This window comes from Ovis aries, chromosome 16 (assembly GCF_016772045.2).
Source record: "Ovis aries strain OAR_USU_Benz2616 breed Rambouillet chromosome 16, ARS-UI_Ramb_v3.0, whole genome shotgun sequence".
In the NCBI taxonomy this organism is placed as follows: Eukaryota; Metazoa; Chordata; class Mammalia; order Artiodactyla; family Bovidae; genus Ovis; species Ovis aries.
In genome coordinates, this window is record NC_056069.1 from 18,421,932 (window position 1) to 18,444,626 (window position 22,695).

Consider the following 22,695-nt stretch of genomic DNA (forward strand, 5'->3'; position numbering starts at 1 on the left):
TCCAACACTTGGGAGATGAGACGCACAGCAGAAAGAGTTCATTCTTGTTAAGTGCCTACTGGACACTGGGTACTGCTAACGCAGGGCTTAGATGCTTTATAGCAACGGGGAGGGAGTGGAAGCAGCTGCCTCTGAGGAAGCGTGTCAGAATCACATGAAGACATGCAATACAGTGCTTAGGAGAGCAGAGGTAGAATTTTGGGGTTCAAATCCCCACTTAAGTACTTACTAGCTGTGTAACCTGAGGCAAATTATTTAATTTTCTAGACATCAGATTCCTTATCTATAAAATTACAATACTAGTGTCTACATTTTAGGGTTATTGCGAAAGTTATACGAAATAATATATATAAATTCTTAGCTCACAGTCTGACATACAGTAAACATAAAAGTCTATGTTTTTGCTATTTTTCAACAAACCTGTATTTTTTTTTCTTGACAGACTCCAAAAAACAAAGATCAACAAAACTTGCTTGACTTATGAGGACATATACTGATATACTGCAAGGAATATGGCCTTTGAAAAGTAGAAACTATTTTATCACTTTAGTTGGTTCAATCTTCACTACAAATTGTGAAGTATGCTTATTTCATAGAAAAATTAACTAACTTTCCCAAGTTTACACATTAAGTAGTAATGCTGGAATTTGAATCCAGAGCTGACCCTGTCTTTGGCCGCAAAAACCATCCATGCTCTACCAAGCAGGTTCTCAAAGTTTATAAACAAAAAGCAAGGAACACTAAACTAGGAAGAGGAATAGGTCACAACACGAACTACATGTCAGAAAAATAAGCATTATTATCCCCATTTTACAGATTGGGAAACTGAGGTTCAAGAAGATCAAGCAACTTACCAAAACTCACATATCTGGCAGGTAACAGACTGAGAATCAAATGCTAGTTTAACTGGCTCTAAAATCAGCTCTGTCCATTCACCAGCCACCTTCCCTTCTGACGGGTTAGCTCCACTAGCCTGTCTGGGCCAAGTAATAGCAGCAGCACCCATTCTCATGACAAGCCCGGTAGTGAATGACTGTGAGGGGGGAAAGAGCAGCATTCAGTTGCGGGCCTGTGACTGGTCATTTCTCCCTGTTCTGTTCACGCTGGCACTAACCCCATACATGTATTTTCAATACAGTACCCAGTGTTTTGCCTTCTCTATCTATTCCTGTTTCTGAACTCCTATCCCTGTTGTCATCATCTGCATCCTCTTCTTTTTGGCTTCCAGCTCTATTTAGTTCATTTTTAGCCACAACTTGCACAGATTTTACATTCCTTTCTAGGCTGGAAGTTTGTCAAGGGCAGAATGTATCCATGGGAGATTTGTTTGTCTACCACCTAAATGCTTCGAAAGAGTAGGTACTTAAATACAGTTGTTGAATGAGTACTTCCACTATAAAAATATTCACTGTAATGGGATTTTGACCTGTATTTAAAAAAAAATCCAGCTTAGCAACATCAAGATTCTTCTGCACAATCAAGGAAATAAGTAAGCTATGGAATTTTTCAACTGCCTCTTTATGGTCAAAATATCGTCTATATTTATGGGCACTTTCTCCCTAGCAGGGACTGCTTTTAAAATAATTCACTATGAGCCATGTACCTCAAAAATGTTTTAAGCAATAAATATTCAGTTCTGATTAAGATTAGAAAGTTAATTCAGAAAAATCAACTGCTGGAGGGGGGCACTGACAAACTATAGACTACAAGCAAAATTGTAACACGTGGCTTGCTTTTTGTTTTTTATTTTAATGGCTGAAAAAATAAACAACAAAGAACAATATTTCATGACATATGAAAATTACACAGAATTCAAATTTCAGTGTCTGTAAATAAGCTTTTACTGGAACACAGTCATACTTACTTATTTACATATCTATTATAACTTGTGCTACAGTGGCAGAGATGAGTAAGCTGTAACAAAGACCATACGGCCTGCAAAGTCTAAACTATTTAGCATCTGGCCCTTTCAGGAAAAGTTTGTCAACTTCTGTGCTAGGGCTACCATTAAGTATAATCCTTTTAGCAACAATTAAATATCTTGATTTTAAAACACTTTCATATATTATCTAAAATAAAAGTCACTATTATTACACTTTTTTCACTTTGCTGTATACCTGCATCTAACACAATATTGTAAATCAACTATACTCCAATAAACATAAAAAAACAAAACAAAAAAACATCGAAAAAACGATTATACTTTTTACCTGATTGCTATGTATTCTAGAGTCTGTGAACCCTAGCACTGACATTAGATCATCCAAAAAAGTATAATCGCACAATAACACACTGTCACTATGAGAAAAACAACAATTTGTCTTACTGATAAGTCTATCAAACAGAATTTTCAATTTTTGTTTTCAGAAGGTTGAGAAAAGAAAAAATATTTCAGTAGAATCCAAATCCAAATTCAAATCCAAAATTTTCTAAAGATTTGTTTATTTATGGCTGCACCGGGCTTCATGGCTGCACTCGGGCTTTCTCTAGTTAGGGGCTACTCTCTAGTTGTGAAGTGCAAGCTTCTCATTGTGCGGGCTTCTAGGTTGCTGAGCACAGGCTCTACGTGCCCAGGCTTCAGGAGCTGTGGCTCGCAGGCTCTAGAGTGCTAGCTCAGTAGCTGTGGTGCACAGGCTTAGTTGTCCTGTGACATGTGGGAATCCTCCAGGACCAGGGATTAAACCTGTGCCCCCAGCATAAGCAAGTGGATTCTTAACCACTGGATCACCTGGGAAGCCCTCAAATAATTTTTTTTTAAAATTCCAAGGTAGATGAATAGGTTGAAGAAACTCTGATACGTGTTTTTCTAAACTCTATTGGTTTTGTGTAAGTTTATAAAATTCATTCGTAGATATAATATTAAGTATTAAGGTAATATATTAATACAACCTAGACTATTCATTATCATCAGACACTCTTCTCTAAGGCAAGATATCAGGGCTTCCTTTAATTTTGTTTAAATGGTTCAAGGAAAAGAGATTTTTATTTAGATAGATACATGCAATTTCTGAAATAAATAATCCTACAATATTTATAATTCTACAATAACCAGATACTTGAAATGTCTTCTTGAGATGATGGTTGATGCCTGTTCAGCGTTATGTATCCAATAAAAGTTACAGCTGGAAATTTTCAATGTTATCACTCATTTATATAATCATCCCTAGTTTCCCCATCACTACATACAGCAAAGGAAATGTCTTGCTGAAGGCTGGCAAAGGTTATAAGGAGGAAGGAACAGAAATAAGCACTAATATCAAATCATTACATTTCTTTTTTTTAAACTCAGAACAATCTGGAACTGAACCTCTATTCAATTACAAATTATATAATGATTTTGCCATTGCTAATTATATTTGTATGATGGATTCTGTATCAGTCTTCATTATAATGTAACTATTGTTTGAACAGAATATAGCAAGTTAACTGGACAGCTTATGCCTTAAGATCCTAGCATTCTTTCACCAATGTTCATCTGCATTCTCATCAGTATGCATGAGGTTTTCACTGAACCTTAATACTCTGATTGGAATATAACACACTATAATGAGTGTAAAAGTGAACATGCAAGTTGAAGTTCCCATTAACCACTAAAAAAGACTAGAAGATGCAGGTAGGAAAATACTTCACGAGGCATACCTTCTTCAAAATTCGGTAAGAACTGAAAATGGCTAATACACTTTTAGAAGTAGTATCAACAGGGGTTGAGGTAAATGAGACATTTATCAGTAGATTCCGCAAGTGACTATTCAGAACGAAATTATAGGCTGACACACAGTAAAGAACATATAAAAAAAAAGAAATCTGTATAAACTGTATAAAAAAAAGAAAAAAAAGACATTTTTAACTACGAAAACTCTTCAAATAATATATTATAAAATGAGTTATTTTCTAATTATTGACTCTAAAAAATTTCTTAAGGATGTTACTAGATTTAGTTGGCATAATTAAGTTACAAATTTTGTGATGTTCATGGCTATTATTGTTCTTTTTCCTTAATCAACTTTACTGAGGTATAATTTACGTACAATATAGTAAAACCATTTTAAGTGTGTAATTCCATGAGTTCTGACAAATGTATACAACTGTGGGACTAGCACCACAATCAGCGTATAGAATATTTCCATCACTCTGAAAGTTCCCAAGTGTCTGACTACATGCAAACACCCACCTTAACTCACCCATAGCCCCCAACAAGTGGTGCTTTCGGTCACTGCTGATTACTTTTGCTTATCTACGATTTCATTTAAGTGGAATCTTATCTTATATACTCTTTTGTACTCAACATACTGTTCCTTTGTTACTGTATACAGAAAACAGACTCTGAAGGTAGCCTGACAACCCCTGCCACTCGGTGATCATGTCTCTGTATGATCTCTTCCCCTTGAGTGAGCTCAGAACCTGTGACTTATTTCTAACTATGAAAATATGGCAAAGGTTATGGGATGCATATGCTTGTATGATGATGTTACATAAAATACAGCAATCTTTCTTGTTGAAATCTCTCTTTCCCTCGCTGGCTGTAAGGAAAAAAAAAGTCATGCTGGGGAATATCATGTGACAGTAACTGCTGGTGACCTCTGGGAGGTTATGGTGGTCTCTGGCCAATATAAAGCAAAAACCTGTTTCTCACAGCCCTGCAGCCATGAGAAACTGGATGCTGCCAACAACTCCACCTGTGCAAAAGCGGGTCCTTCCACACTCAAGCATCCAGATGAGAATGTGAGACAGGCTGGGACCTGTGACCCTCTGTTGCAGTGCTTGCCCTTGGACAAATGTCTCCTCCAGCAACAAAATACAAAGAAACTATGAGGAACTAAAAATAACTGTGCATGCACAGTTGGGGAAAATTATGAACAACAAGGCATAAAAAGACCAGAAGAAAGAGTGGGAGCTATTGTTTAACAGAAGATGAAAAGAGTTATGGAAATGGATGGTGGTGACAGCTCTACAGCAAAGTGAATGTATTTAGTACGACTCAACTGTACACTTAAAAATGATTAAGATAGGAAGCTTTACGCTGTACATATTTTACACAATTAAAAAATAGCATTGCAAAAACTGACTATCCATATCCATGTCCAAACTGACTGATATCTACACCAGGCACAAAATATAATTCAAAATGAATCAGAGCTATAAATGTAAAACCACAAACTCTAAAACTTCTAGAAGAAATCACCAAAGAAAATATTTGTGAGCTTGGGTTAGGCAAAAATTTCCTATGTACAACACCAAAAGCATGATGAGGCATAAAAAAAAAAAGATTAAAAATCTGATTTCATTAAAATCAACAATGTGTCCTCTTCAAGCAGCACAGGGAAGAGAACGAAAACACAGACTGGGAAAAAATACTTGCAAATCACATGTGTGGTAAAGACTTGTAAAGAGGACATATGAGAAATTCTTAAAAGGAAACAAATAGGGGAAAAAAGCCAACCAAATAAGACATAGCTGGGCAAAAAGAAGATATACAGATGGCACAGCAGCTCCACTTAACAATTGCTATCAAGTGTAAATGACCCCAATGTCTTTCAGCTGGTGACTAGATTAAACAAACTGGTATAGCAACATGATATAATTCTACTCAGCAATAAAAAGGAATAAACCACTGATTCACACAAGAACAAATGAATCTCAAATGCATTAAGCTCACTGAAAGAAAGCTGTCTTCCGCTTCTACCCAAGATGGAACAACAGGGACAAATGATATGAAACAGCAATTTTCAAGACAGTGGACATCGAGTAATAAATGCAGTGGTCCCTGGGAATGTAAAACGAACAAGAACTACCCTTACAATTGCCGCAGCTCAATGCTCTGACAGTTTCTAGGCTGTGGCAACAGGGAGGGGATCCAGCCAAAACCCATCAGACCACCTAAATTATGGAGATGAGGTTGAGAGTCCAGGGAGAGCAGGGGGCCTAAAATTCACAGGACAGACTACCAGACAGGAAACTGCTAGCAAGAGCACACTCTGGATGGAGGTTAGCAGAAGACCGAGTATTTATCAGGGCACCGGTCAGTTCAGGTGCGTGAGCAACTCTGGACGTCAGAAGAGAGCCACGTGAAAGGATCAGAAGGAAGAGAACTCAGGATTTGCACAGGGTCAAGAGCAATGTCAATTCCCACCGCCCAGAGTGAAAACCTCGTTATCGACGGGGCAGAGTAGAGCCCTGAGAAACAATTTGCATCAACAGTGCAGAATTATTAGTTGTAGATGAAACTATGCTCTAGTCCCATCTAACAAATCTTAAAAGTCAGCCCTGAAAGGATCAACCTGTTTCCCAGTAACTGTCTCAGAACAAAGCTCAAATATACATATATACACACACATATGAACACAGAAATATCCACTATCCAATTAGGCAAAAATTTTAAATGTCTGACATCCAATCAGATATTGCCGAGCAAACAAAGAAGCAGAAAAACACTTCCCATACTGAGGAGAAAAAAAAAATCAACTTACCCAAACCAACTGAAAACAGATACAGATGGTAGAATTAGAAGACAAGAACATTAAAACAGTTACAACAGCACCCCATATGCTCACAAAGCTAAGGGAAAGTTTGAACATGTTAAGCAGAGACCTGGAAGATATAAAACAGACCCATATCAAACTGGTAGAGATGAAAACTACAATGCCAACGTGAAAAATACTCTGGATGGATGAATAGTTATTTGACATTGTGAAGGAAAAGATCAGTGAACTTGAAGACACAGGAAGAGAAACTATACAAACTCAAAGAGGAAAAAGTTTCTACGAGTAAAAAGAACATCTGTGAGCTGTGACACACCTTCAGGCAGCTTAACACTGTGAATGGAGGACCTGAAAGAGAGGACAAAGCAGGACACAGGAAAAAATGCTTGAAGAAATGGTGGCCAAAATTTTTCTAAATTTGATGGAAACCAAATCAGTAGGTCTAAGAAGCTCAAGAAACATCAAGCACAAGAGATTATATCACGGTACATCACAATCAAATTGCTCCAAACCAGTTAAAAAAAGAAAAACTTTAAATCAGCTACAGGAAAAAAAAATACATATCACATACATACGGATAAAGATAAGCATGACAACAGATTTCTCAACAGAAACTTCCAAGTAAGGTAGAATATGTTAAAACCACAGAAAGCAAAGCAGCTATCAACCTAAAATGTTATATGCAGAGAAATATCTTTAAAACATCTTTAAAAATGTATCTCAGACATGCAAAAGTTGAAAGAGTTCAACGCCAGGAGACTCACATTTAAAGAAATGCTAAAGGAAGTCTTATAGACTAAAAGAAAATAATTCCAGATGGAAATCTGCATCTCCAAACAGGACTGAAGAACATTAGAAATGCTAACAATATGGATAAATGTTATATTTCTCTTATTAATTAAACATCTCTAAATGCTAGCTCACTGTTTCAATAAAAATAGTGATGGAGACTGTAGATTATAACATATGTAGAACTAAAATACATGACAGTAACAGAGATGTTAGAAAGAAAAAAGGGTTGTATGCTTCTATAAGGTTCTTGCACTCTGTATGAAATAGAATAACTACATAAAGAAAGACTCTGATATGTTGAAGATGGTAGTCTACAAATCCTGAAGCAGCCTCTAAAATAAGAAATCAAAGAAATATAGCTGATAATCCACAAAGGGAAATACAACTGAATCATAAACAAGCCTCAGAACTAGAAGGGGGGAAAGATCATGAAGGTGGAACAGAATACTGCGGAGCTTACCTCCTCCAACAAATACATCAAACACATCTGCACGTGGAACAATTCTCATAGAATACTTACTGAACAGGGTCAGAAGATCTTGCACATCCAAAGCTGCAAAAATGATCACCATGTAACTGGGAAGGATGAGAGGGGAAAAAAAAAAAAAAAAGGAAATAGGGATAGGTCCTGAGGCCCTAGGAGGGACCTGTGAAAGAAGAAAGGTTCCTTTACCCTGGGAACTGCCTTCAACAGCTGGGAGATCAGCCAAGACAGACAGGGTTCTCCGGAGGCTCAGAGAAAAGTGCAGCCGCTGGCTTGTGGCTGGCAGAACCAAGAAGGACCAGCACAGATGGTCCTGACCACCTCACTGCACTACCCAGCCCAAGATGTGAGTCTTCTGCTGGTGTGCACAGGGGCTGGGTGCTGAAACTCGACTTCAGTGGACTGCCCTGGGGAAAGGACTGGGGCTGGCTGCCCAGAGACAGTCTGCAGCATGGCCCAGGCCTCAAACAGGGGTGTGCAAAGGCAGGGGGCTGGCTGGCTATCGGAGTCCCACATAGCAGCCTCACTCTCATTCTCGGGTACTCACAGAAGGTGTAGCTCCACCTCCAAGAGGTCTGGCAGTGTGCAAGTGCTTGTGGGTGGCCCACATATGGAGGTGGGGTTGAAATCTGAGCCACGTCCTGGTGTCTTTGGAGGATTTAGGTGCTGGCGCCTCTGTAAGCTCAGCGCCCTCAGGACATCCGAGGGAATTACTGGTACTCCTGTGGGTGTGCAGGTCTGGCACTAGCAGCTACAGGCTCTGCAAGTGTGCACACGTACAAGCGCAGCTGGGTACTGGGTTGACCCTGCAACTCCCACAATGGGGCCAGGTGCGAGAATACACACAACTATGGCAGGTCCCAGTACCTACCCAGTGGATCTGTGCCGTCAGAGCTGTGCTGGTGGCTGTGTGAGCACAGTGCCTGAGGGGCTTCTGGGGAGACTGCCTGCATTCCAGTGGGTGAGGAGGGGCCCAGGTCAGCGCCCACAAGAGTGCACTTTGTAAATGCACACATCAGGCAACTGGCAACACCACAGAGTGCATGTCTTGGAATTCTCGGTAGCTCCTCCCCCAGGGGAAGCACTCTAGTCCCACCTACCTCAAGCAGCAACTCAGAAACGGACCTGGGGGCTTCAACAAGTAGGGAGCAGATTTTGCCTCAGACAGGGCTGTGACAACCATAGAACAAAGAAGAGACCCCGCTCATCATCCAGTTGCAGGCTCTGGTCCCCACAAGACCGATGACATCCCCTACCAAGGGATAATGGCCAACAGACGCTGAGGAAAACTGTAGCAGGCATCCGTTCTAAAATCATCCCTGACGCTGAAAAACCTTAGACTCACACATTCTGAATATTGAAAAGTCTGAGATCAAGGTGGTGGCAAGGCTGGTTTCTCCTGAGGCTTTTCTCCTCAGCTTATAGACTGCAGTCTTCTCCCCGCATCTTCACAAGGTCCCCTCTCTGTTCACACCTCTGTCTTAAAGGACTTTTCTTATAAGGACATTAGTCATATTGGATTAAGACTTGTCCTGAGGACCTCATTTTAACTTAATTACCTCTGTAAAGACTGTTTCTAAATATAGCCTGAGGTGTGCTCAGTCACTCAGTTGGGTCCAACTCTTTGTGACCCCCATGACTTTTTAGCCCATCAGGTTCCTCTGTCTCAGGCAAGAATACTACAGTGGGTTGCCACTTGATACTCCAGGGGATTTTCTCGGTCCAGGGACCAAACCTACTTCTCTTGCATCTCTTGGATTGGCAGGTGAATTCTTTACCACTAGCGCCACCTGAGAAGCCCCTCGTCTGAGGTACTGGGGGTTAAGACTTCACTACAGAATCTGGGGGTACCCATTGGAGCTATAACAACTAGGAATGAAAGAGGTTAACACCACACAGCTTCTGAAGCTATTAAAAGAAAAATAAGATAATACTATGGGCTGTTTTCAGAGAGGGCAATGGCACCCCACTCTAGTACTCTTGCCTGGAAAATCCCATGGATGGAGGAGCCTGGTAGGCTGCAGTTTATGGGGTTGCTGAGAGTCTGACACGACTGAGCGACTTCACTTTCACTTTTCACTTTCATGCATTGGAGAAGGAAATGGCAACCCACTCCAGTGTTCTTGCCTGGAGCATTCCAGGGACAGGGGAGCCTGGTGGGATGCCGTCCATGGGGTCGCACAGAGTTGGACAGGACAGGAGACAGGGACAGGAGACAGGACAGGAGACAGGACAGAAGACAGGCACAGGAGACAGGGATCAAGACCATCCCCATGACCATCCCCATGGAAAAGAAATGCAAAAAAGCAAAATGGCTGTCTGGGGAGGCCTTACAAATAGCTGTGAAAAGAAGAGAGGCGAAAAGCAAAGGAGAAAAGGAATGCAGAGTTCCAAAGAATAGCAAGGAGAGATAAGAAAGCCTTCTTCAGCGATCAATGCAAAGAAATAGAGGAAAAGAACAGAATGGGAAAGACTAGAGATCTCTTCAAGAAAATTAGAGATACCAAGGGAACATTTCATGCAAAGATGGGCTCAATAAAGGACAGAAATGGTATGGACCTAACAGAAGCAGAAGATATTAAGAAGAGGTGGCAAGAATACACAGAAGAACTGTACAAAAAAGATCTTCACAACCCAGATAATCATGATGATGTGATCACTAATCTAGAGCCAGACATCTTGGAATGTGAAGTCAAGTGAGCCTTAGAAAGCATCACTACGAACAAAGCTAGTACAGGTGATGGAATTCCACCTGAGCTGTTTCAAATCCTGAATGATGATGCTGTGAAAGTGCTGCACTCAATATGCCAGCAAATTTGGAAAACTCAGCAGTGGCCACAGGACTGGAAAAGGTCCGTTTTCATTCCAGTCCCAAAGAAAAGCAATGCCAAAGAATGCTCAAACTACTGCACAATTGCACTCATCTCACACGCTAGTAAAGTAATGCTCAAAATTCTCCAAGCCAGGCTTCAGCAGTACATGAACTGTGAACCCCCTGATGCTCAAGCTGGTTTTAGAAAAGGCAGAGGAACCAGAGATCAAATTGCCAACATCCGCTGGATCATGGAAAAAGCAAGAGAGTTCCAGAAAAACATCTATTTCTGCTTTATTGACTATGCCAAAGCCTTTGACTGTGTGGATCACAATAAACTGTGGAAAATTCTGAAAGAGATGGGAATACCAGACCACCTAACCTGCCTCTTGAGAAATCTGTATGCAGGTCAGGAAGCAACAGTTAGAGCTGGACATGGAACAACAGACTGGTTCCAAAGAGGAAAAGGAGTACGTCAAGGCTGTATATTGTCACCCTGCTTATTTAACTTCTATGCAGAGTACATCATGAGAAACGCTGGGCTGGAAGAAACACAAGCTGGAATCAAGACTACCGGGAAAAATATCCATAACCTCAGATATGCAGATGACACCACCCTTATGGCAGAAAGTGAAGAGGAGCTAAAAAGCCTCTTAATGAAAGTGAAAGAGGAGAGTGAAAAAGTTGGCTTAAAGCGCAACATTCAGAAAACGAAGATCATGGCATCTGGTCCCATGACTTCATGGGAAATAGATGGGAAACAGTGGAAACAGTGTCAGACTTTATTTTGGGGGGCTCCAAAATCACTGCAGATGGTGACTGCAGCCTTGAAATTAAAAGACACTTACTCCTTGGAAGAAAAGTTATGACCAACCTAGATAGTATATTCAAAAGCAGAGACATTACTTTGCCAACTAAGGTCCGTCTAGTCAAGGCTATGGTTTTTCCTGTGGTCATGTATGGATGTGAGAGTTGGACTGTGAAGAAAGCTGAGTGCTGAAGAATTGATGCTTTTGAACTGTGGTGTTGGAGAAGACTCTTGAGAGTCCCTTGGACTGCAAGGAGACCCAACCAGACCATTCTGAAGGAGATCAGCCCTGGGATTTCTTTGGAAGGAATGATGCTAAAGCTGAAACTCCAGTACTTTGGCCACCTCATGCGAAGAGTTGACTCATTGGAAAAGACTGTGATCCTGGGAGAGATTGGGGGCAGGAGGAGAAGGGGACGACAGAGGATGAGATGGCTGGATGGCATCACAGACTCAATGGACGTCAGTCTGAGTGAGCTCCGGGAGTTGGTGATGGACAGGGAGGCCTGGCGTGCTGCGATTCATGGGGTCACAAAGAGTCAGACATGACTGAGCCACTGAACTGAACTGAACTGAACTGAAGCGACTTAGCAGCAGCAGCAGCATGGTCTGTTTTATGCCAAAAAAAACCTGGAAACTTAGATGAAATGGCAGATTCTCTGGAAAATACAACCCAGCAAATATCATTCAAGAAGAAACAGATAACCTGAATATCCTGTCTAGGAAAGAAATTATGCCAAACTGCTTCAGTCATATCCGACTCTTTGCAACTCCATGGACTATACAGTCCATGGAATTCTCCAGGTCAGAACACTGGAGTGGGTAGCCGTTCCCTTCTCCAGGGGATCTTCCCAGCCTAGGTATAAAACCCAGGCCTCCTGCCTTTCAGGAGGATTTTTTACCAGTAGAGCTACTAGGGAAGGCCTAAAAAAGTAGTATAACTTGACACAAACTCTTACAGACTTGTGAAGAAGGAATACATCCAAATGCATTTCACAAGATTAGCATTACCCTGATACACAAATCACAAAAAGACAAGAAAAAAGGAATTACTAACTAGTATCCCTCAAGAACACAGACATAAAAATTCGAAACAAAATTTTAGATAACTGAAAAATACATTTTAAAAAGTAAAACACAAGGAATAAGACAAGACTGTTCATTCTTATCTCTTCTCTACTAGACAGTTTATTGGAATTTCTAGCCAATGCAAATCAGTGAGAATAAAACAAATTAAAGATAGCCAAGTTGGAAAGAATTAAGAAACATGTTTTATTCACAAACAACATGATCTTCTACGTAGAAAATCTAATGGCGTTATTTTTAAAAGGCTACTATAATTAAAAACTGAATTAAGCAAAGTAATGGATACAAAATCAATATACAAAAGTCTACTGAATATTTATTCAATAATGAGAAATTAAATTTGAAAAATGTTATCATTATGATATCATCAAAAATATGAAGTAGTTAGGAGAAAATCTGACAAAAAATGTGCAATATAGGTATAATGAAAGCTACAAACTGATGAGAGAAATTAAAGAATGCCTAAATTAAATGAAGAGATATACAATGTTCAGGGGTCAAGAGATCCTTATTGTTAAGATACTAGTTCTCTGCAAAGAGATCTATAGATTCAACACAATCCCAACCAAACACCTAGGAGGTATTTTTACAGAAATTAACAAAGTGATTCTGAAATCCATATGAAAATATAAAGGACCTCAAATAGTCAAAACAACTTCAAAAAAGAAGGACTAACAGTACCTGATATCAAGACTTAGAAAGCTAAAGTTATCAGGGAACTAAGGCCCTAAGTCATATAGCTAGGAAGAACCTGAAGCCAGGCAATCACCATCTGAGTGAGCTTGAAAACAGATCTTCCACAGCCTGACAAAACCAAGTGAATGAGCTTCGAACAGATGGGCCCTCAGAGAAGCACTGAGACGACTGCAGACCAGGCCAGCACCTTGTCTGCAGGCTTGGCGGAGACCCTAAGACAGAAGAGCCACTTAAGCCATGCCTAGATTCCCGACTACGGAAACTATGAGACAATATACGTTCGTCATTTTAGGCCTTTAATTTTGGGGGTAATTTGTTAAGCAGCGATAGATAATTAATACACGCACCTATCCTATCATCTAATAAAGGAGATCACCATCAACTCTCAATAATTCCCAGCCAAGCAATTTGGTTTTACAGTAGGTCCAGAGACTTTGAATTGGGACATCAGTTGATTAGAGATAATTCTAGATTCATATAATCACAGAACATCAGACATAGGTGGGGCCTTAAAGGATACTGAACCCAGCCTTTTAATTTGACAGATCGAAAACAGAGGTAAATCAATCTGCCCAAAATGACCAACATAATAAATGGACATTGGAGGACCTGAGCATAACCCAGGTCTTTTGATGCGGGGACATGCCCTTACATTAGTTTTTGAAGTTTATTTTGAAAATTGTTGGTGGGTAGTCCTTTAAGGCCCCATCTATGTCTGATGTTCCTGTGGTTTGAGAAAAGCATGTTAAAAAATTATTATTTATTAATAACAATGCAATGAAAGTACTTTTATACTGAGATATTCATTATTGAGATATTAAAGCTCAACATTCAGAAAACTAAGATCATGGCATCCGGTCCCATCACTTCATGGCAAATAGATGGGGAAACAGTGGAAACAGTGGCAGACTTTATTTTTTTGGGCTCCAAAATCACTGCAGATGGTGACTGCAGCCATGAAATTAAAAGACGCTTACTCCTTGGAAGGAAAGTTATGACCAACCTAGACAGCATATTAAAAAGCAGAGACATTACAGAGGGCAGGATAAGAAGGGTACGACAGAGGATGAGATGGTTGTATGGCATCACCAATTCAATGGACATGCGTTTGGGTGGACTCTGGGAGTTGGTGATGGACAGGGAGGCCTGGTGTGCTATGGTTCATGGGGTCACAAAGAGTTGGACACGACTGAGCGAGCGACTGAACTGAACTGATTCATTATTGTGTTAAGGATAGACAGGTATGGATTAATATATCTGAAAATTAATTATCTGACTTTATTTAGAAATTTATTTTTACAATTTAATGAGTATGTGTGGTTAAGTAAAGTTTAACATTCCATTAAAAATAAATACTGGATCAGAACCTTTCTGTCTCTTCCTATTATACTCTACTTTGCATGTATTTTTAGGGTTATTAACAATGTTTATTATTATCAACAAAAGACTAGTTTAAACTTACCAAAAACAACAAGACAGGAAAAAGGAAGATAAACTGTGATCTGAATCAGAAACATAAAGCTTTTGAGATGCTCTGTATAAGAACTACATATCATAACATGGATGAAACTTAAAGGTTCCCTGAAACTTTTTAATATAAGAAACTTTTTTTTATAAGAAAGTTCAGTAGCTGGTACTATACTACCTCCCACATCTGAACCTTGAGTGTCCTTTATGTTTGGAACCAGCTGCTTTGGTGCACCATTTCATGTCTTTCTTTTTAAAATGGACTATTTTCAGCATGTCCCCAAAATGTTTCTTCCCCGTGTAGTTTCAATGTAAAATACATTCATTCATCAAACATTGACTGAGCTTGCACTTATTTTATGTTAAGTGTTGAACCAGGCCCTAAGAATACAATGATGAACAAGGTAATGACTCTTCTAAAGAATCTTCAAGTCCAGGGAGAAGAGGTAGATACTCTACAGTGAATATTCTAAGAGAGTATTCTACAGTGTGCTGTGTTATGTTTGGGGGGAGGCATAAAGTGAGAAGAAAAACCTGAAAGGAGTATCCCACTTAGCATTAGGGGGTGAGGAATGGGGTCGGAAAGACTTCCAAAGAAATTCATGTCTACTCCAATACTTGAAGGGTGAGTAGAAATAGGCCTCGTCATTATGAGGTGGGTAATACAAGGTAATACTAAGAGTAAAGAGTCTGGAGACGGACAAAAGTGAGGGTGAAAGTTGCTCAGTCGTGTCCAATCTTCCCGACTCAGGGATCGAACCTGGGTCTCCCAAATTGGGGGCAGATTCTTTACCATCTGAGCCACTAGGGAGACAGATAATTCGGGTTCAAATCATGGCTATAGCTGCTCTTTGTGTTTAGGAAGCTATTTAATCTCTCTGCTTCATTTGGAGGAATCAAAAAGGAATTTATGCAAGTTATCAGCACATCTACTGATCTGCCTCCCTCTATGACAATATGCTCTACTTTTCTGCTGTCCCTCCTGATGACCTTTTCATGCTCTTGTCAAAGGCCAATTCTTCCCCAAGTGTATTAGATTCTGTCCCATCTTGCTTTCTCAAGGTCTTTCTCCTGCGTCATTAATGCTTCCTTTTCAACTGGAACTTTCTAGCACTATTACAAAATTTGGTTACTTCTATTGCCTTTAAGAACACAACAGAATTCCTCTCAATTCCACTTTCCCACCCAGGTACACCCTCAACGTTCTCCTCTGTTTTTTACAGATAAATTCTCATAAGCATTACTCATACTCATTCTCTTGAAATTTTCTCTTGCTATTCTTTTTTCTAAAGGCTTTTCTTCCTAACACTCTACAGAACTATTTTTGTCAGGATCGGTGACCTGTTCTTAAAGCGAAGAATTAATTCTTGGTCCTCATTCGATGGTTGATCACCTGTTTCTTCTTGAAGCTTTCCTTTTTTCCTCCTACTTCTCTGGCTGCTCCTTTTTGTCTTTGTTGCCTCTAAACTTTAGAAAAACCTAAGGCTCAGTCTTTGAACTTCACGCTTTCTTTTTTTCTTCGTAATTCTTTTTTTTCAACTGGAGTATAGTTGATTTGGGGCCTCTCTGGTGGCTTAATGGTAAAGAATTCGTGAGACACAGGTTTGATCCCTGAGTCAGGAAGATCTCCGGAGAAGGAAATGGCAACCCACTCTGGTATTCTCGTCTTTCTTGCCTGGGAAACCCCATGGACAGAGACGCCCAGTGGGCTACAGACCATGGGGGTGCAGAGAGTCAGACATGACTGAGAGCGCGTGCACACACACACACAGTGTGTATATGTTAATCCCAAGCTCCTAATTTATCCCGTCCTCCTCCCCTTTTGTCTTCCGTAACCATAAATTTGTTTTTCTACATTTGTGACACTATTTCTGTTTTGTAAATAAGTCTATTTGTATTATATTTTTAGATTTCAAATATAAGCAATATTACATGATGTTTGTCTTTGACTGACTCACTTCACTTAGTATGATAATCTCTAGGCCCATTCATCTTGCTACAAATGGCATATTTTGCTCTTTTATGGCTGAGCAGTATTCCGTTCATGAAAGAGGAGAGTGAAAAAGTTGGCTTAAAGCTCAGCATTCAGAAAACGAAGATCATGGCATCCGGTCCCATCACTTCATGGGAAACAGATGGGGAAACAGTATCAGACTTTATTTTTTGGGGCTCCAAAATCACTGCAGATGGTGATTGCAGCCATGAAATTAAAAGACACTTACTCCTTGGAAGGACAGTCATGACCAACCTAGATCAGTTCAGTTCAGTTCAGTCGCTCAGTCGTGTCCGACTCTTTGCGACCCCATGAATTGCAGCACGCCAGGCCTCCCTGTCCATCACCAGCTCCCGGAGTTCACTCAGACTCACGTCATTGAGTCGGTGATGCCATCCAGCCATCTCATCCTCGGTCGTCCCCTTCTCCTCCTGCCCCCAATCTCTCCCAGCATCACAGTCTTTTCCAATGAGTCAACTCTTTGCATGAGGTGGCCAAAGTCCTGGAGTTTCAGCTTTAGCATCATTCCTTCCAAAGAAATCCCAGGGTTGATCTCCTTCAGAATGGACTGGCTAGATCTTGCAGTCCAAGGGAACTTCAAGAGTCTTCAACACCACAGTTCAAATGCATCAATTCTTTGGCACTCAGCCTTCTTCACAGTCCAACTCTCACATCCATACATGACCAACCTAGACAGCATATTGAAAAGCAGAGACATTACTTTGCCAACAAAGGTCTGTCTAGTCAAGGCTACGGTTTTTCCAGTGGTCATGTATGGATGTGAGAGTTGGACTGTGAAGAAAGCTGAGCGCCGAAGAATTGATGTTTTTGAACTGTGGTGTTGGAGAAGACTCTTGAGAGTCCCTTGGACTGCAAGGAGATCCAACCAGTCCATCCTAAAGGAGATCAGTCCTGGGTGTTCTTTGGAAGGAGTGATGCTAAAGCTGAAACTCCAATACTTTGGCCACCTCATGTGAAGAGTTGACTCATTGGAAAAGACCCTGATGCTGGGAGGGATTGGGGGCAGGAGGAAAAGGGACGACAGAGGATGAGATGGCTGGATGGCATCACTGACTCGATGGACATGAGCCTGAGTGAGCTCCAGGAGTTGGTGATGAACAGGGAGGCCTGTTGTGCCACAATTCATGGGGTTGCAACGAGTCAGACACGACTGAGTGACTGAACTGAACTGAACTGAGTATTCCATTATACCACATTCTCTTTTTTTAACCACATCTTCATCTATGTATCTGTTGATGGACACTTAGGTTGGTTCTATGTCTTAGTAATTGTAAATAGTACTGAAATGAACATTAGGGTATTTTTATGTTTTTCTCCAGATATGTGCCCAGGAGTGGGATTGCTGGGTCATACTGTATGAACTTCTCACTTTCTATTTACATATATGCTCTCTGTGATCTCATCCTATCTCCTGGCTTTTCAATACCATTTATTTGCTGTCAACTCTCACGTTTTATTGCCAGTCCAAACTTTTCCACTAAATTCTTGGCTTATATACAACTTAATATCTCTACCTGGATATCTAACAGTTATCGCTAGCTTCATCTTCAAAACTGATCTAATTTCTTCTCACAAATTTGCTCCTTCCAGTCTTGCCCCACTCAGTCAACAGCAACTGCACTTTCCCAGGTGAGGTCCAAAATTTTAAGTCAGCACTGACTGTTCTCTCACTTTCCACATCCAATGTGTCAGCAAAACTCACTGGCTTTACTTTTACAAGAGATGCAGAATGCAACCACTTCTTTCCACTCACACTGTTACTGTGGTCCATGCCACAATTAGCTCTTGCCTGAATTATTTCAAGAGAATCCTGTTTCCAAGGTTTATTTATGCGCCGGCCCCCTCCCCAGCCACTCTCTGCAATGTAGCAGCCAGTGATCCTGTTAAATGTAATTCAGAGCACATGAGTACTCTTTTCAAACCTTCCACTGCCTTCCAATCTCAGAGTAAAAGCCAGAGTCCTCACAAAAGGACTGCAAGGTCGGGCACCCTACTGCTCTTCTAACCTCACCTGCTACCACCCACACTGGCTTCCATGCTGTTCCTTAAAAACCAGAGCATGCTCCTGCCTCAGGGCTTCAGCCCTGGTTCTCTAGGAATGCTCCTCTGCTACTTATCAGCATGACTAGCTTCTTCCTCTGCTTTTATCCAAAACCCATGTTCTCAACAAGGCCATTTTTAAAAATTACTTAAAACTGCAAAACCCTCCCCAACACTTCTTACTCCCTTTATCAGATTTATTTTCTGGGGCCAATAACATACCATAGAGTTATTTATCTGATTTATTGTTTCCCACTCCAGAATGTAAACTTCATGAATCCAGAGGTCCTCAATAGATGTTTAGTATACAAATAGATGAAAAGGTTGAGCTGTTTAATACATACTGTGGCAGAAAATGCAGCTTGTGGGAACCTGTACCCTACTACTAATAATTAAATATAATATTCATTTGGACCTGGAAATACTTTAGATTCATTTGGGGTTGACATTATTTAAGGTTTTTCTCTTTCTTTTCCTGTATACAGTGTTTTGTGTATATATTTATATTTTACTTTACTTTTCATGGCATGGAGTTCTTTTTTTTAAAATTTTTTTATTGAAGGATAATTGCTTTATAGAATTTTGTTGTCTTCTGTCAAACCTCAACATGAATCAGCCATAGGTACACATATATCCCCTCCCTTTTGAACCTCCCTCCCATCTTCCTCCCCATCCCACCCCTCTAGGTTGACACAGAGCCCCTGTTTGAGTTTCCTGAGCCAAACAGCAAATTCCCAGTGACTATCTATTTTAGATATGGTAATGTAAGTTTCCATGTTACTCTTTCCATACATCTCGCTTTCTCCTCCCATCTCCCCATGTCCATAAGTCTACTCTCTATGTCTGTTTCTCCACTGCTGCCCTGTAAAGAAATTCTTCAGAACCATTTCTCTAGATTCCGTACATGTGCGATAGAATACGGTATTTATGTTTCTCTTTCTGACTCACTTTACTCATGGAGTTCTTATTTTTTACATTTACTTGATATGCAACACTATAAAAATAATTTTTGTTTCAGTGCTTAGATGATACATTTATTTTAAGAGTATGACCCACAGGACACTTATGCTGAATTACTAGATCAGTACGGACCCATAAAAAGCATCAGAACTTCATTCTGATTTTTTGGAAGTCTCAAACACTCAAAAATGAGTCATTACCTATTTCTTTATTTCTATAAACATTTTAATTCTATACTAATATTGGAAAAAATGATAAAAATAGGTTCATTATAAGAAGGTGGGAGGCATTATCTGAGAATTTCAAATGTAGCTTATAACACTGAAAGTGAAACTGAAGTTGCTCAGTCGTGTCTGACTCTTTGCGACCCCATGAACTGTAGCATATCAAGCTCCTCTGCCCATGGGGTTTTCCAGATAAGAGTACTTGAGTGGGTTGCCATTTCCTTCTCCAGGGGATCTTCCCAACCCAGGGATTGAACTCGGGTCTCCTGCATTGCAGGCAGACGCTTTAACATCTGAGCCACCCAGGCTTATAATACTGGTGCTGCTGCTGCTGCTGCTGCTAAGTTGCGTCAGTCGTGTCCGACTCTGTGCGACCCCACAGACGGCAGCCCACCGGGCTCCCCCGTCCCTGGGATTCTCCAGGCAAGAACACTGGAGTGGGTTGCCATTTCCTTCTCACTTATAACACTGGAAACAGTTAAAATAAGAAAGCTCAATTACTCCTAGAAGTTGCCAGTTTATATTCTGTATTTCTTCAAAAAGTCTCTGTATTTATGTTCTTTTCTCATAGTTCTACTATTTTCATAGTTAATACGGAAAAATAGAAAAGGTATTTTCAGGGACATATTTACACTTACATGCTGACATAAAAATAACTCAATGACTATAGCTACCATGTGTAAGGTATTATACTAAACCCACTAGAAAACAAAGGGCTGACTGCTTACAGCGCATAGCTATATTACCCAGGTAAGTTATCTAATCTTTCTAGAACTTAGGTTCTCTGTTAAATGGGTAAAACTGCCATGTCTACCTCATAGGATTACAGTGGTAAAGAACCTGCCTGCCAATGCAAGAAACACAAGAGACACAGGTTTGATCCCTGGGTTGGGAAGATTCCCTGGAGATAGCAATGGCAACCTGCTCCAGTTTTCTTGCCTGGAGAATCCCATAGACACAGGAGCCTGGTGGGCTACATACAGTCCATGGGGTTGCAGAGAGTTGGACACAACTGAGCAACTGAGCATATATAGTGTGCTATATATATAATGATTTAAAGCAATGGCATAATATGAGGTATACAGGTAAGCAGACAAATATAAGACAGATAAGATAGGCATGGTGCTTCCCATGTGGCTCAGTGGTAAAGAATCTGCCTGCCAATGCAGCAGGCAGAGGAGCTGCAGGTTCAATCCCTGGGTAGGGAAGATCCCCTGGAGTAGGAAATAGCAACCCTCTCCAGTATTCTTGCCTGGAAAATTCCATGGATAGAGGAGCCTGAAGGGCTGCAGTTCATGGGGTTGCAAAGAGTCAGACATGACTGAGCAACTGAGCATGATTTGGTGTTTCAGTTAAGTTTCCTTTAGTTGCAAATAACAAGCAAGAGTTTTAAGTAGTCAATATTTACTTACTGAGCACTTACTATGTGCCAAGCACTAGGTTAAGAACTAGTAAAGAGAAAAGGAAAATTTATAACACAGAACTCAAAGGCAAACTTGCAGCTGAACATCATTCAGAAAGAAATGGAACTGGGTACTGGAAAGTTGCTGGAAACCTAGGAAACATTCTGTCTTTCTACATACAGGGTTAGGAGCACTGACCTCCTTGCAGTTAAAAATCCACCCGTAACTTTGCAGTCAGATTTCCACATCCGCAGTTCTGCATCAGCGGAATAAACCAACCAATGATCATGTAATACCATAGTATGAACTTACTGAAAAAACATCTGTGTCTAAGTGGACCTATTTCAAACCTGTGTTGTTCAAAACAAACAAAATAAAAAAGCAAAATGAAAACCTGTGCTGTTCAAGGGTTAATTGTACTTCTCTTTCCAGACTGGTTTCCATTTTCTTCTTAGTAGATGAAGAGATTTTTTTTCTGTAACAAAGGTTAAGCGGTGGACTGAAGACAGTCCCCCCAAAGCTACCAAGTTCATAAGTTACTATTCCTAGTCATATGGAAAGACTGCTACTATTAGCTTTTTCTTTGACTTTTTACCTTAATTCCAAAGGCCTGACAGGGATCAAGTGTCCATCCTTGTCTAAACACAGGGGCAGCTAATTGTTAAGTTGAACAAATATTCTAAATGGCATTTAAGACAAATATTATCCACAATCCAGAAAAGAGGAGACTAAGTCTGAGAAGTATGAGTTACTTTCCCATGTTCATGTGGGTTGTCGTTTAGTCACTAAGTTGTACCTGACTCTTTGCGACCACATGGACTGTAGCTGACCCAGCTCCTCTGTCCATGGGATTTTCCAGGCAAGAATACTGGAGTGGGTTGCCATTTCCCTCTCCAAGGAATCTTCCCAACCCAGGGATCAAGCCTGTGTCTCCTGCTTGGCAGGTGGATTCTTTACCACTGAGCCTCCTGGGAAGATGTTCATGTGGGCAGAGAATGAAACAGAAACAGAATTCAAATCCTGAGGCTGGGCAAGTTTAGGACCAGCACACAAAAATGAGTGCCTCCTTCAATTCTGCATATACGGAGCTTTGCTCCCCACACCCTAGTCTGAACTCTGCTAATGCTTCATAGTTCTTCTCACTGTTCCCGTCCTGAAATGTAACACAGTCACAACTTTCAAAGAACTACAAAAGCTTTAAAAAAGTTTCATCAATTCAGATTGTAAAAGTTTTTGCAAAGAGAATAAACATGAAATTATGCATGTTCTTAATGATTTTATATATAAATAATTTGGCTTTTCCCTGGGGGATCCCCCACTTCAAGTCTTTGCTTTGGCTGAACCCTCTCCCAGAGTCCATGGGGCAGAGAATCGTTTCAAAATAGCCCCATGGCAGCAGCCAGTAGCTCACAGATGATGCAATTCTGAGG

The 22,695-nt window shown here is 40.5% G+C and overlaps 1 protein-coding gene across 2 annotated transcripts in view; it reads right to left on the reverse strand.

Annotated features, from left to right (window-relative positions):
• Positions 1-22,695, reverse strand: part of NDUFAF2 (NADH:ubiquinone oxidoreductase complex assembly factor 2) — a 177,418-nt gene that overhangs the window by 53,977 nt on the left and 100,746 nt on the right. The window lies entirely within an intron of this gene.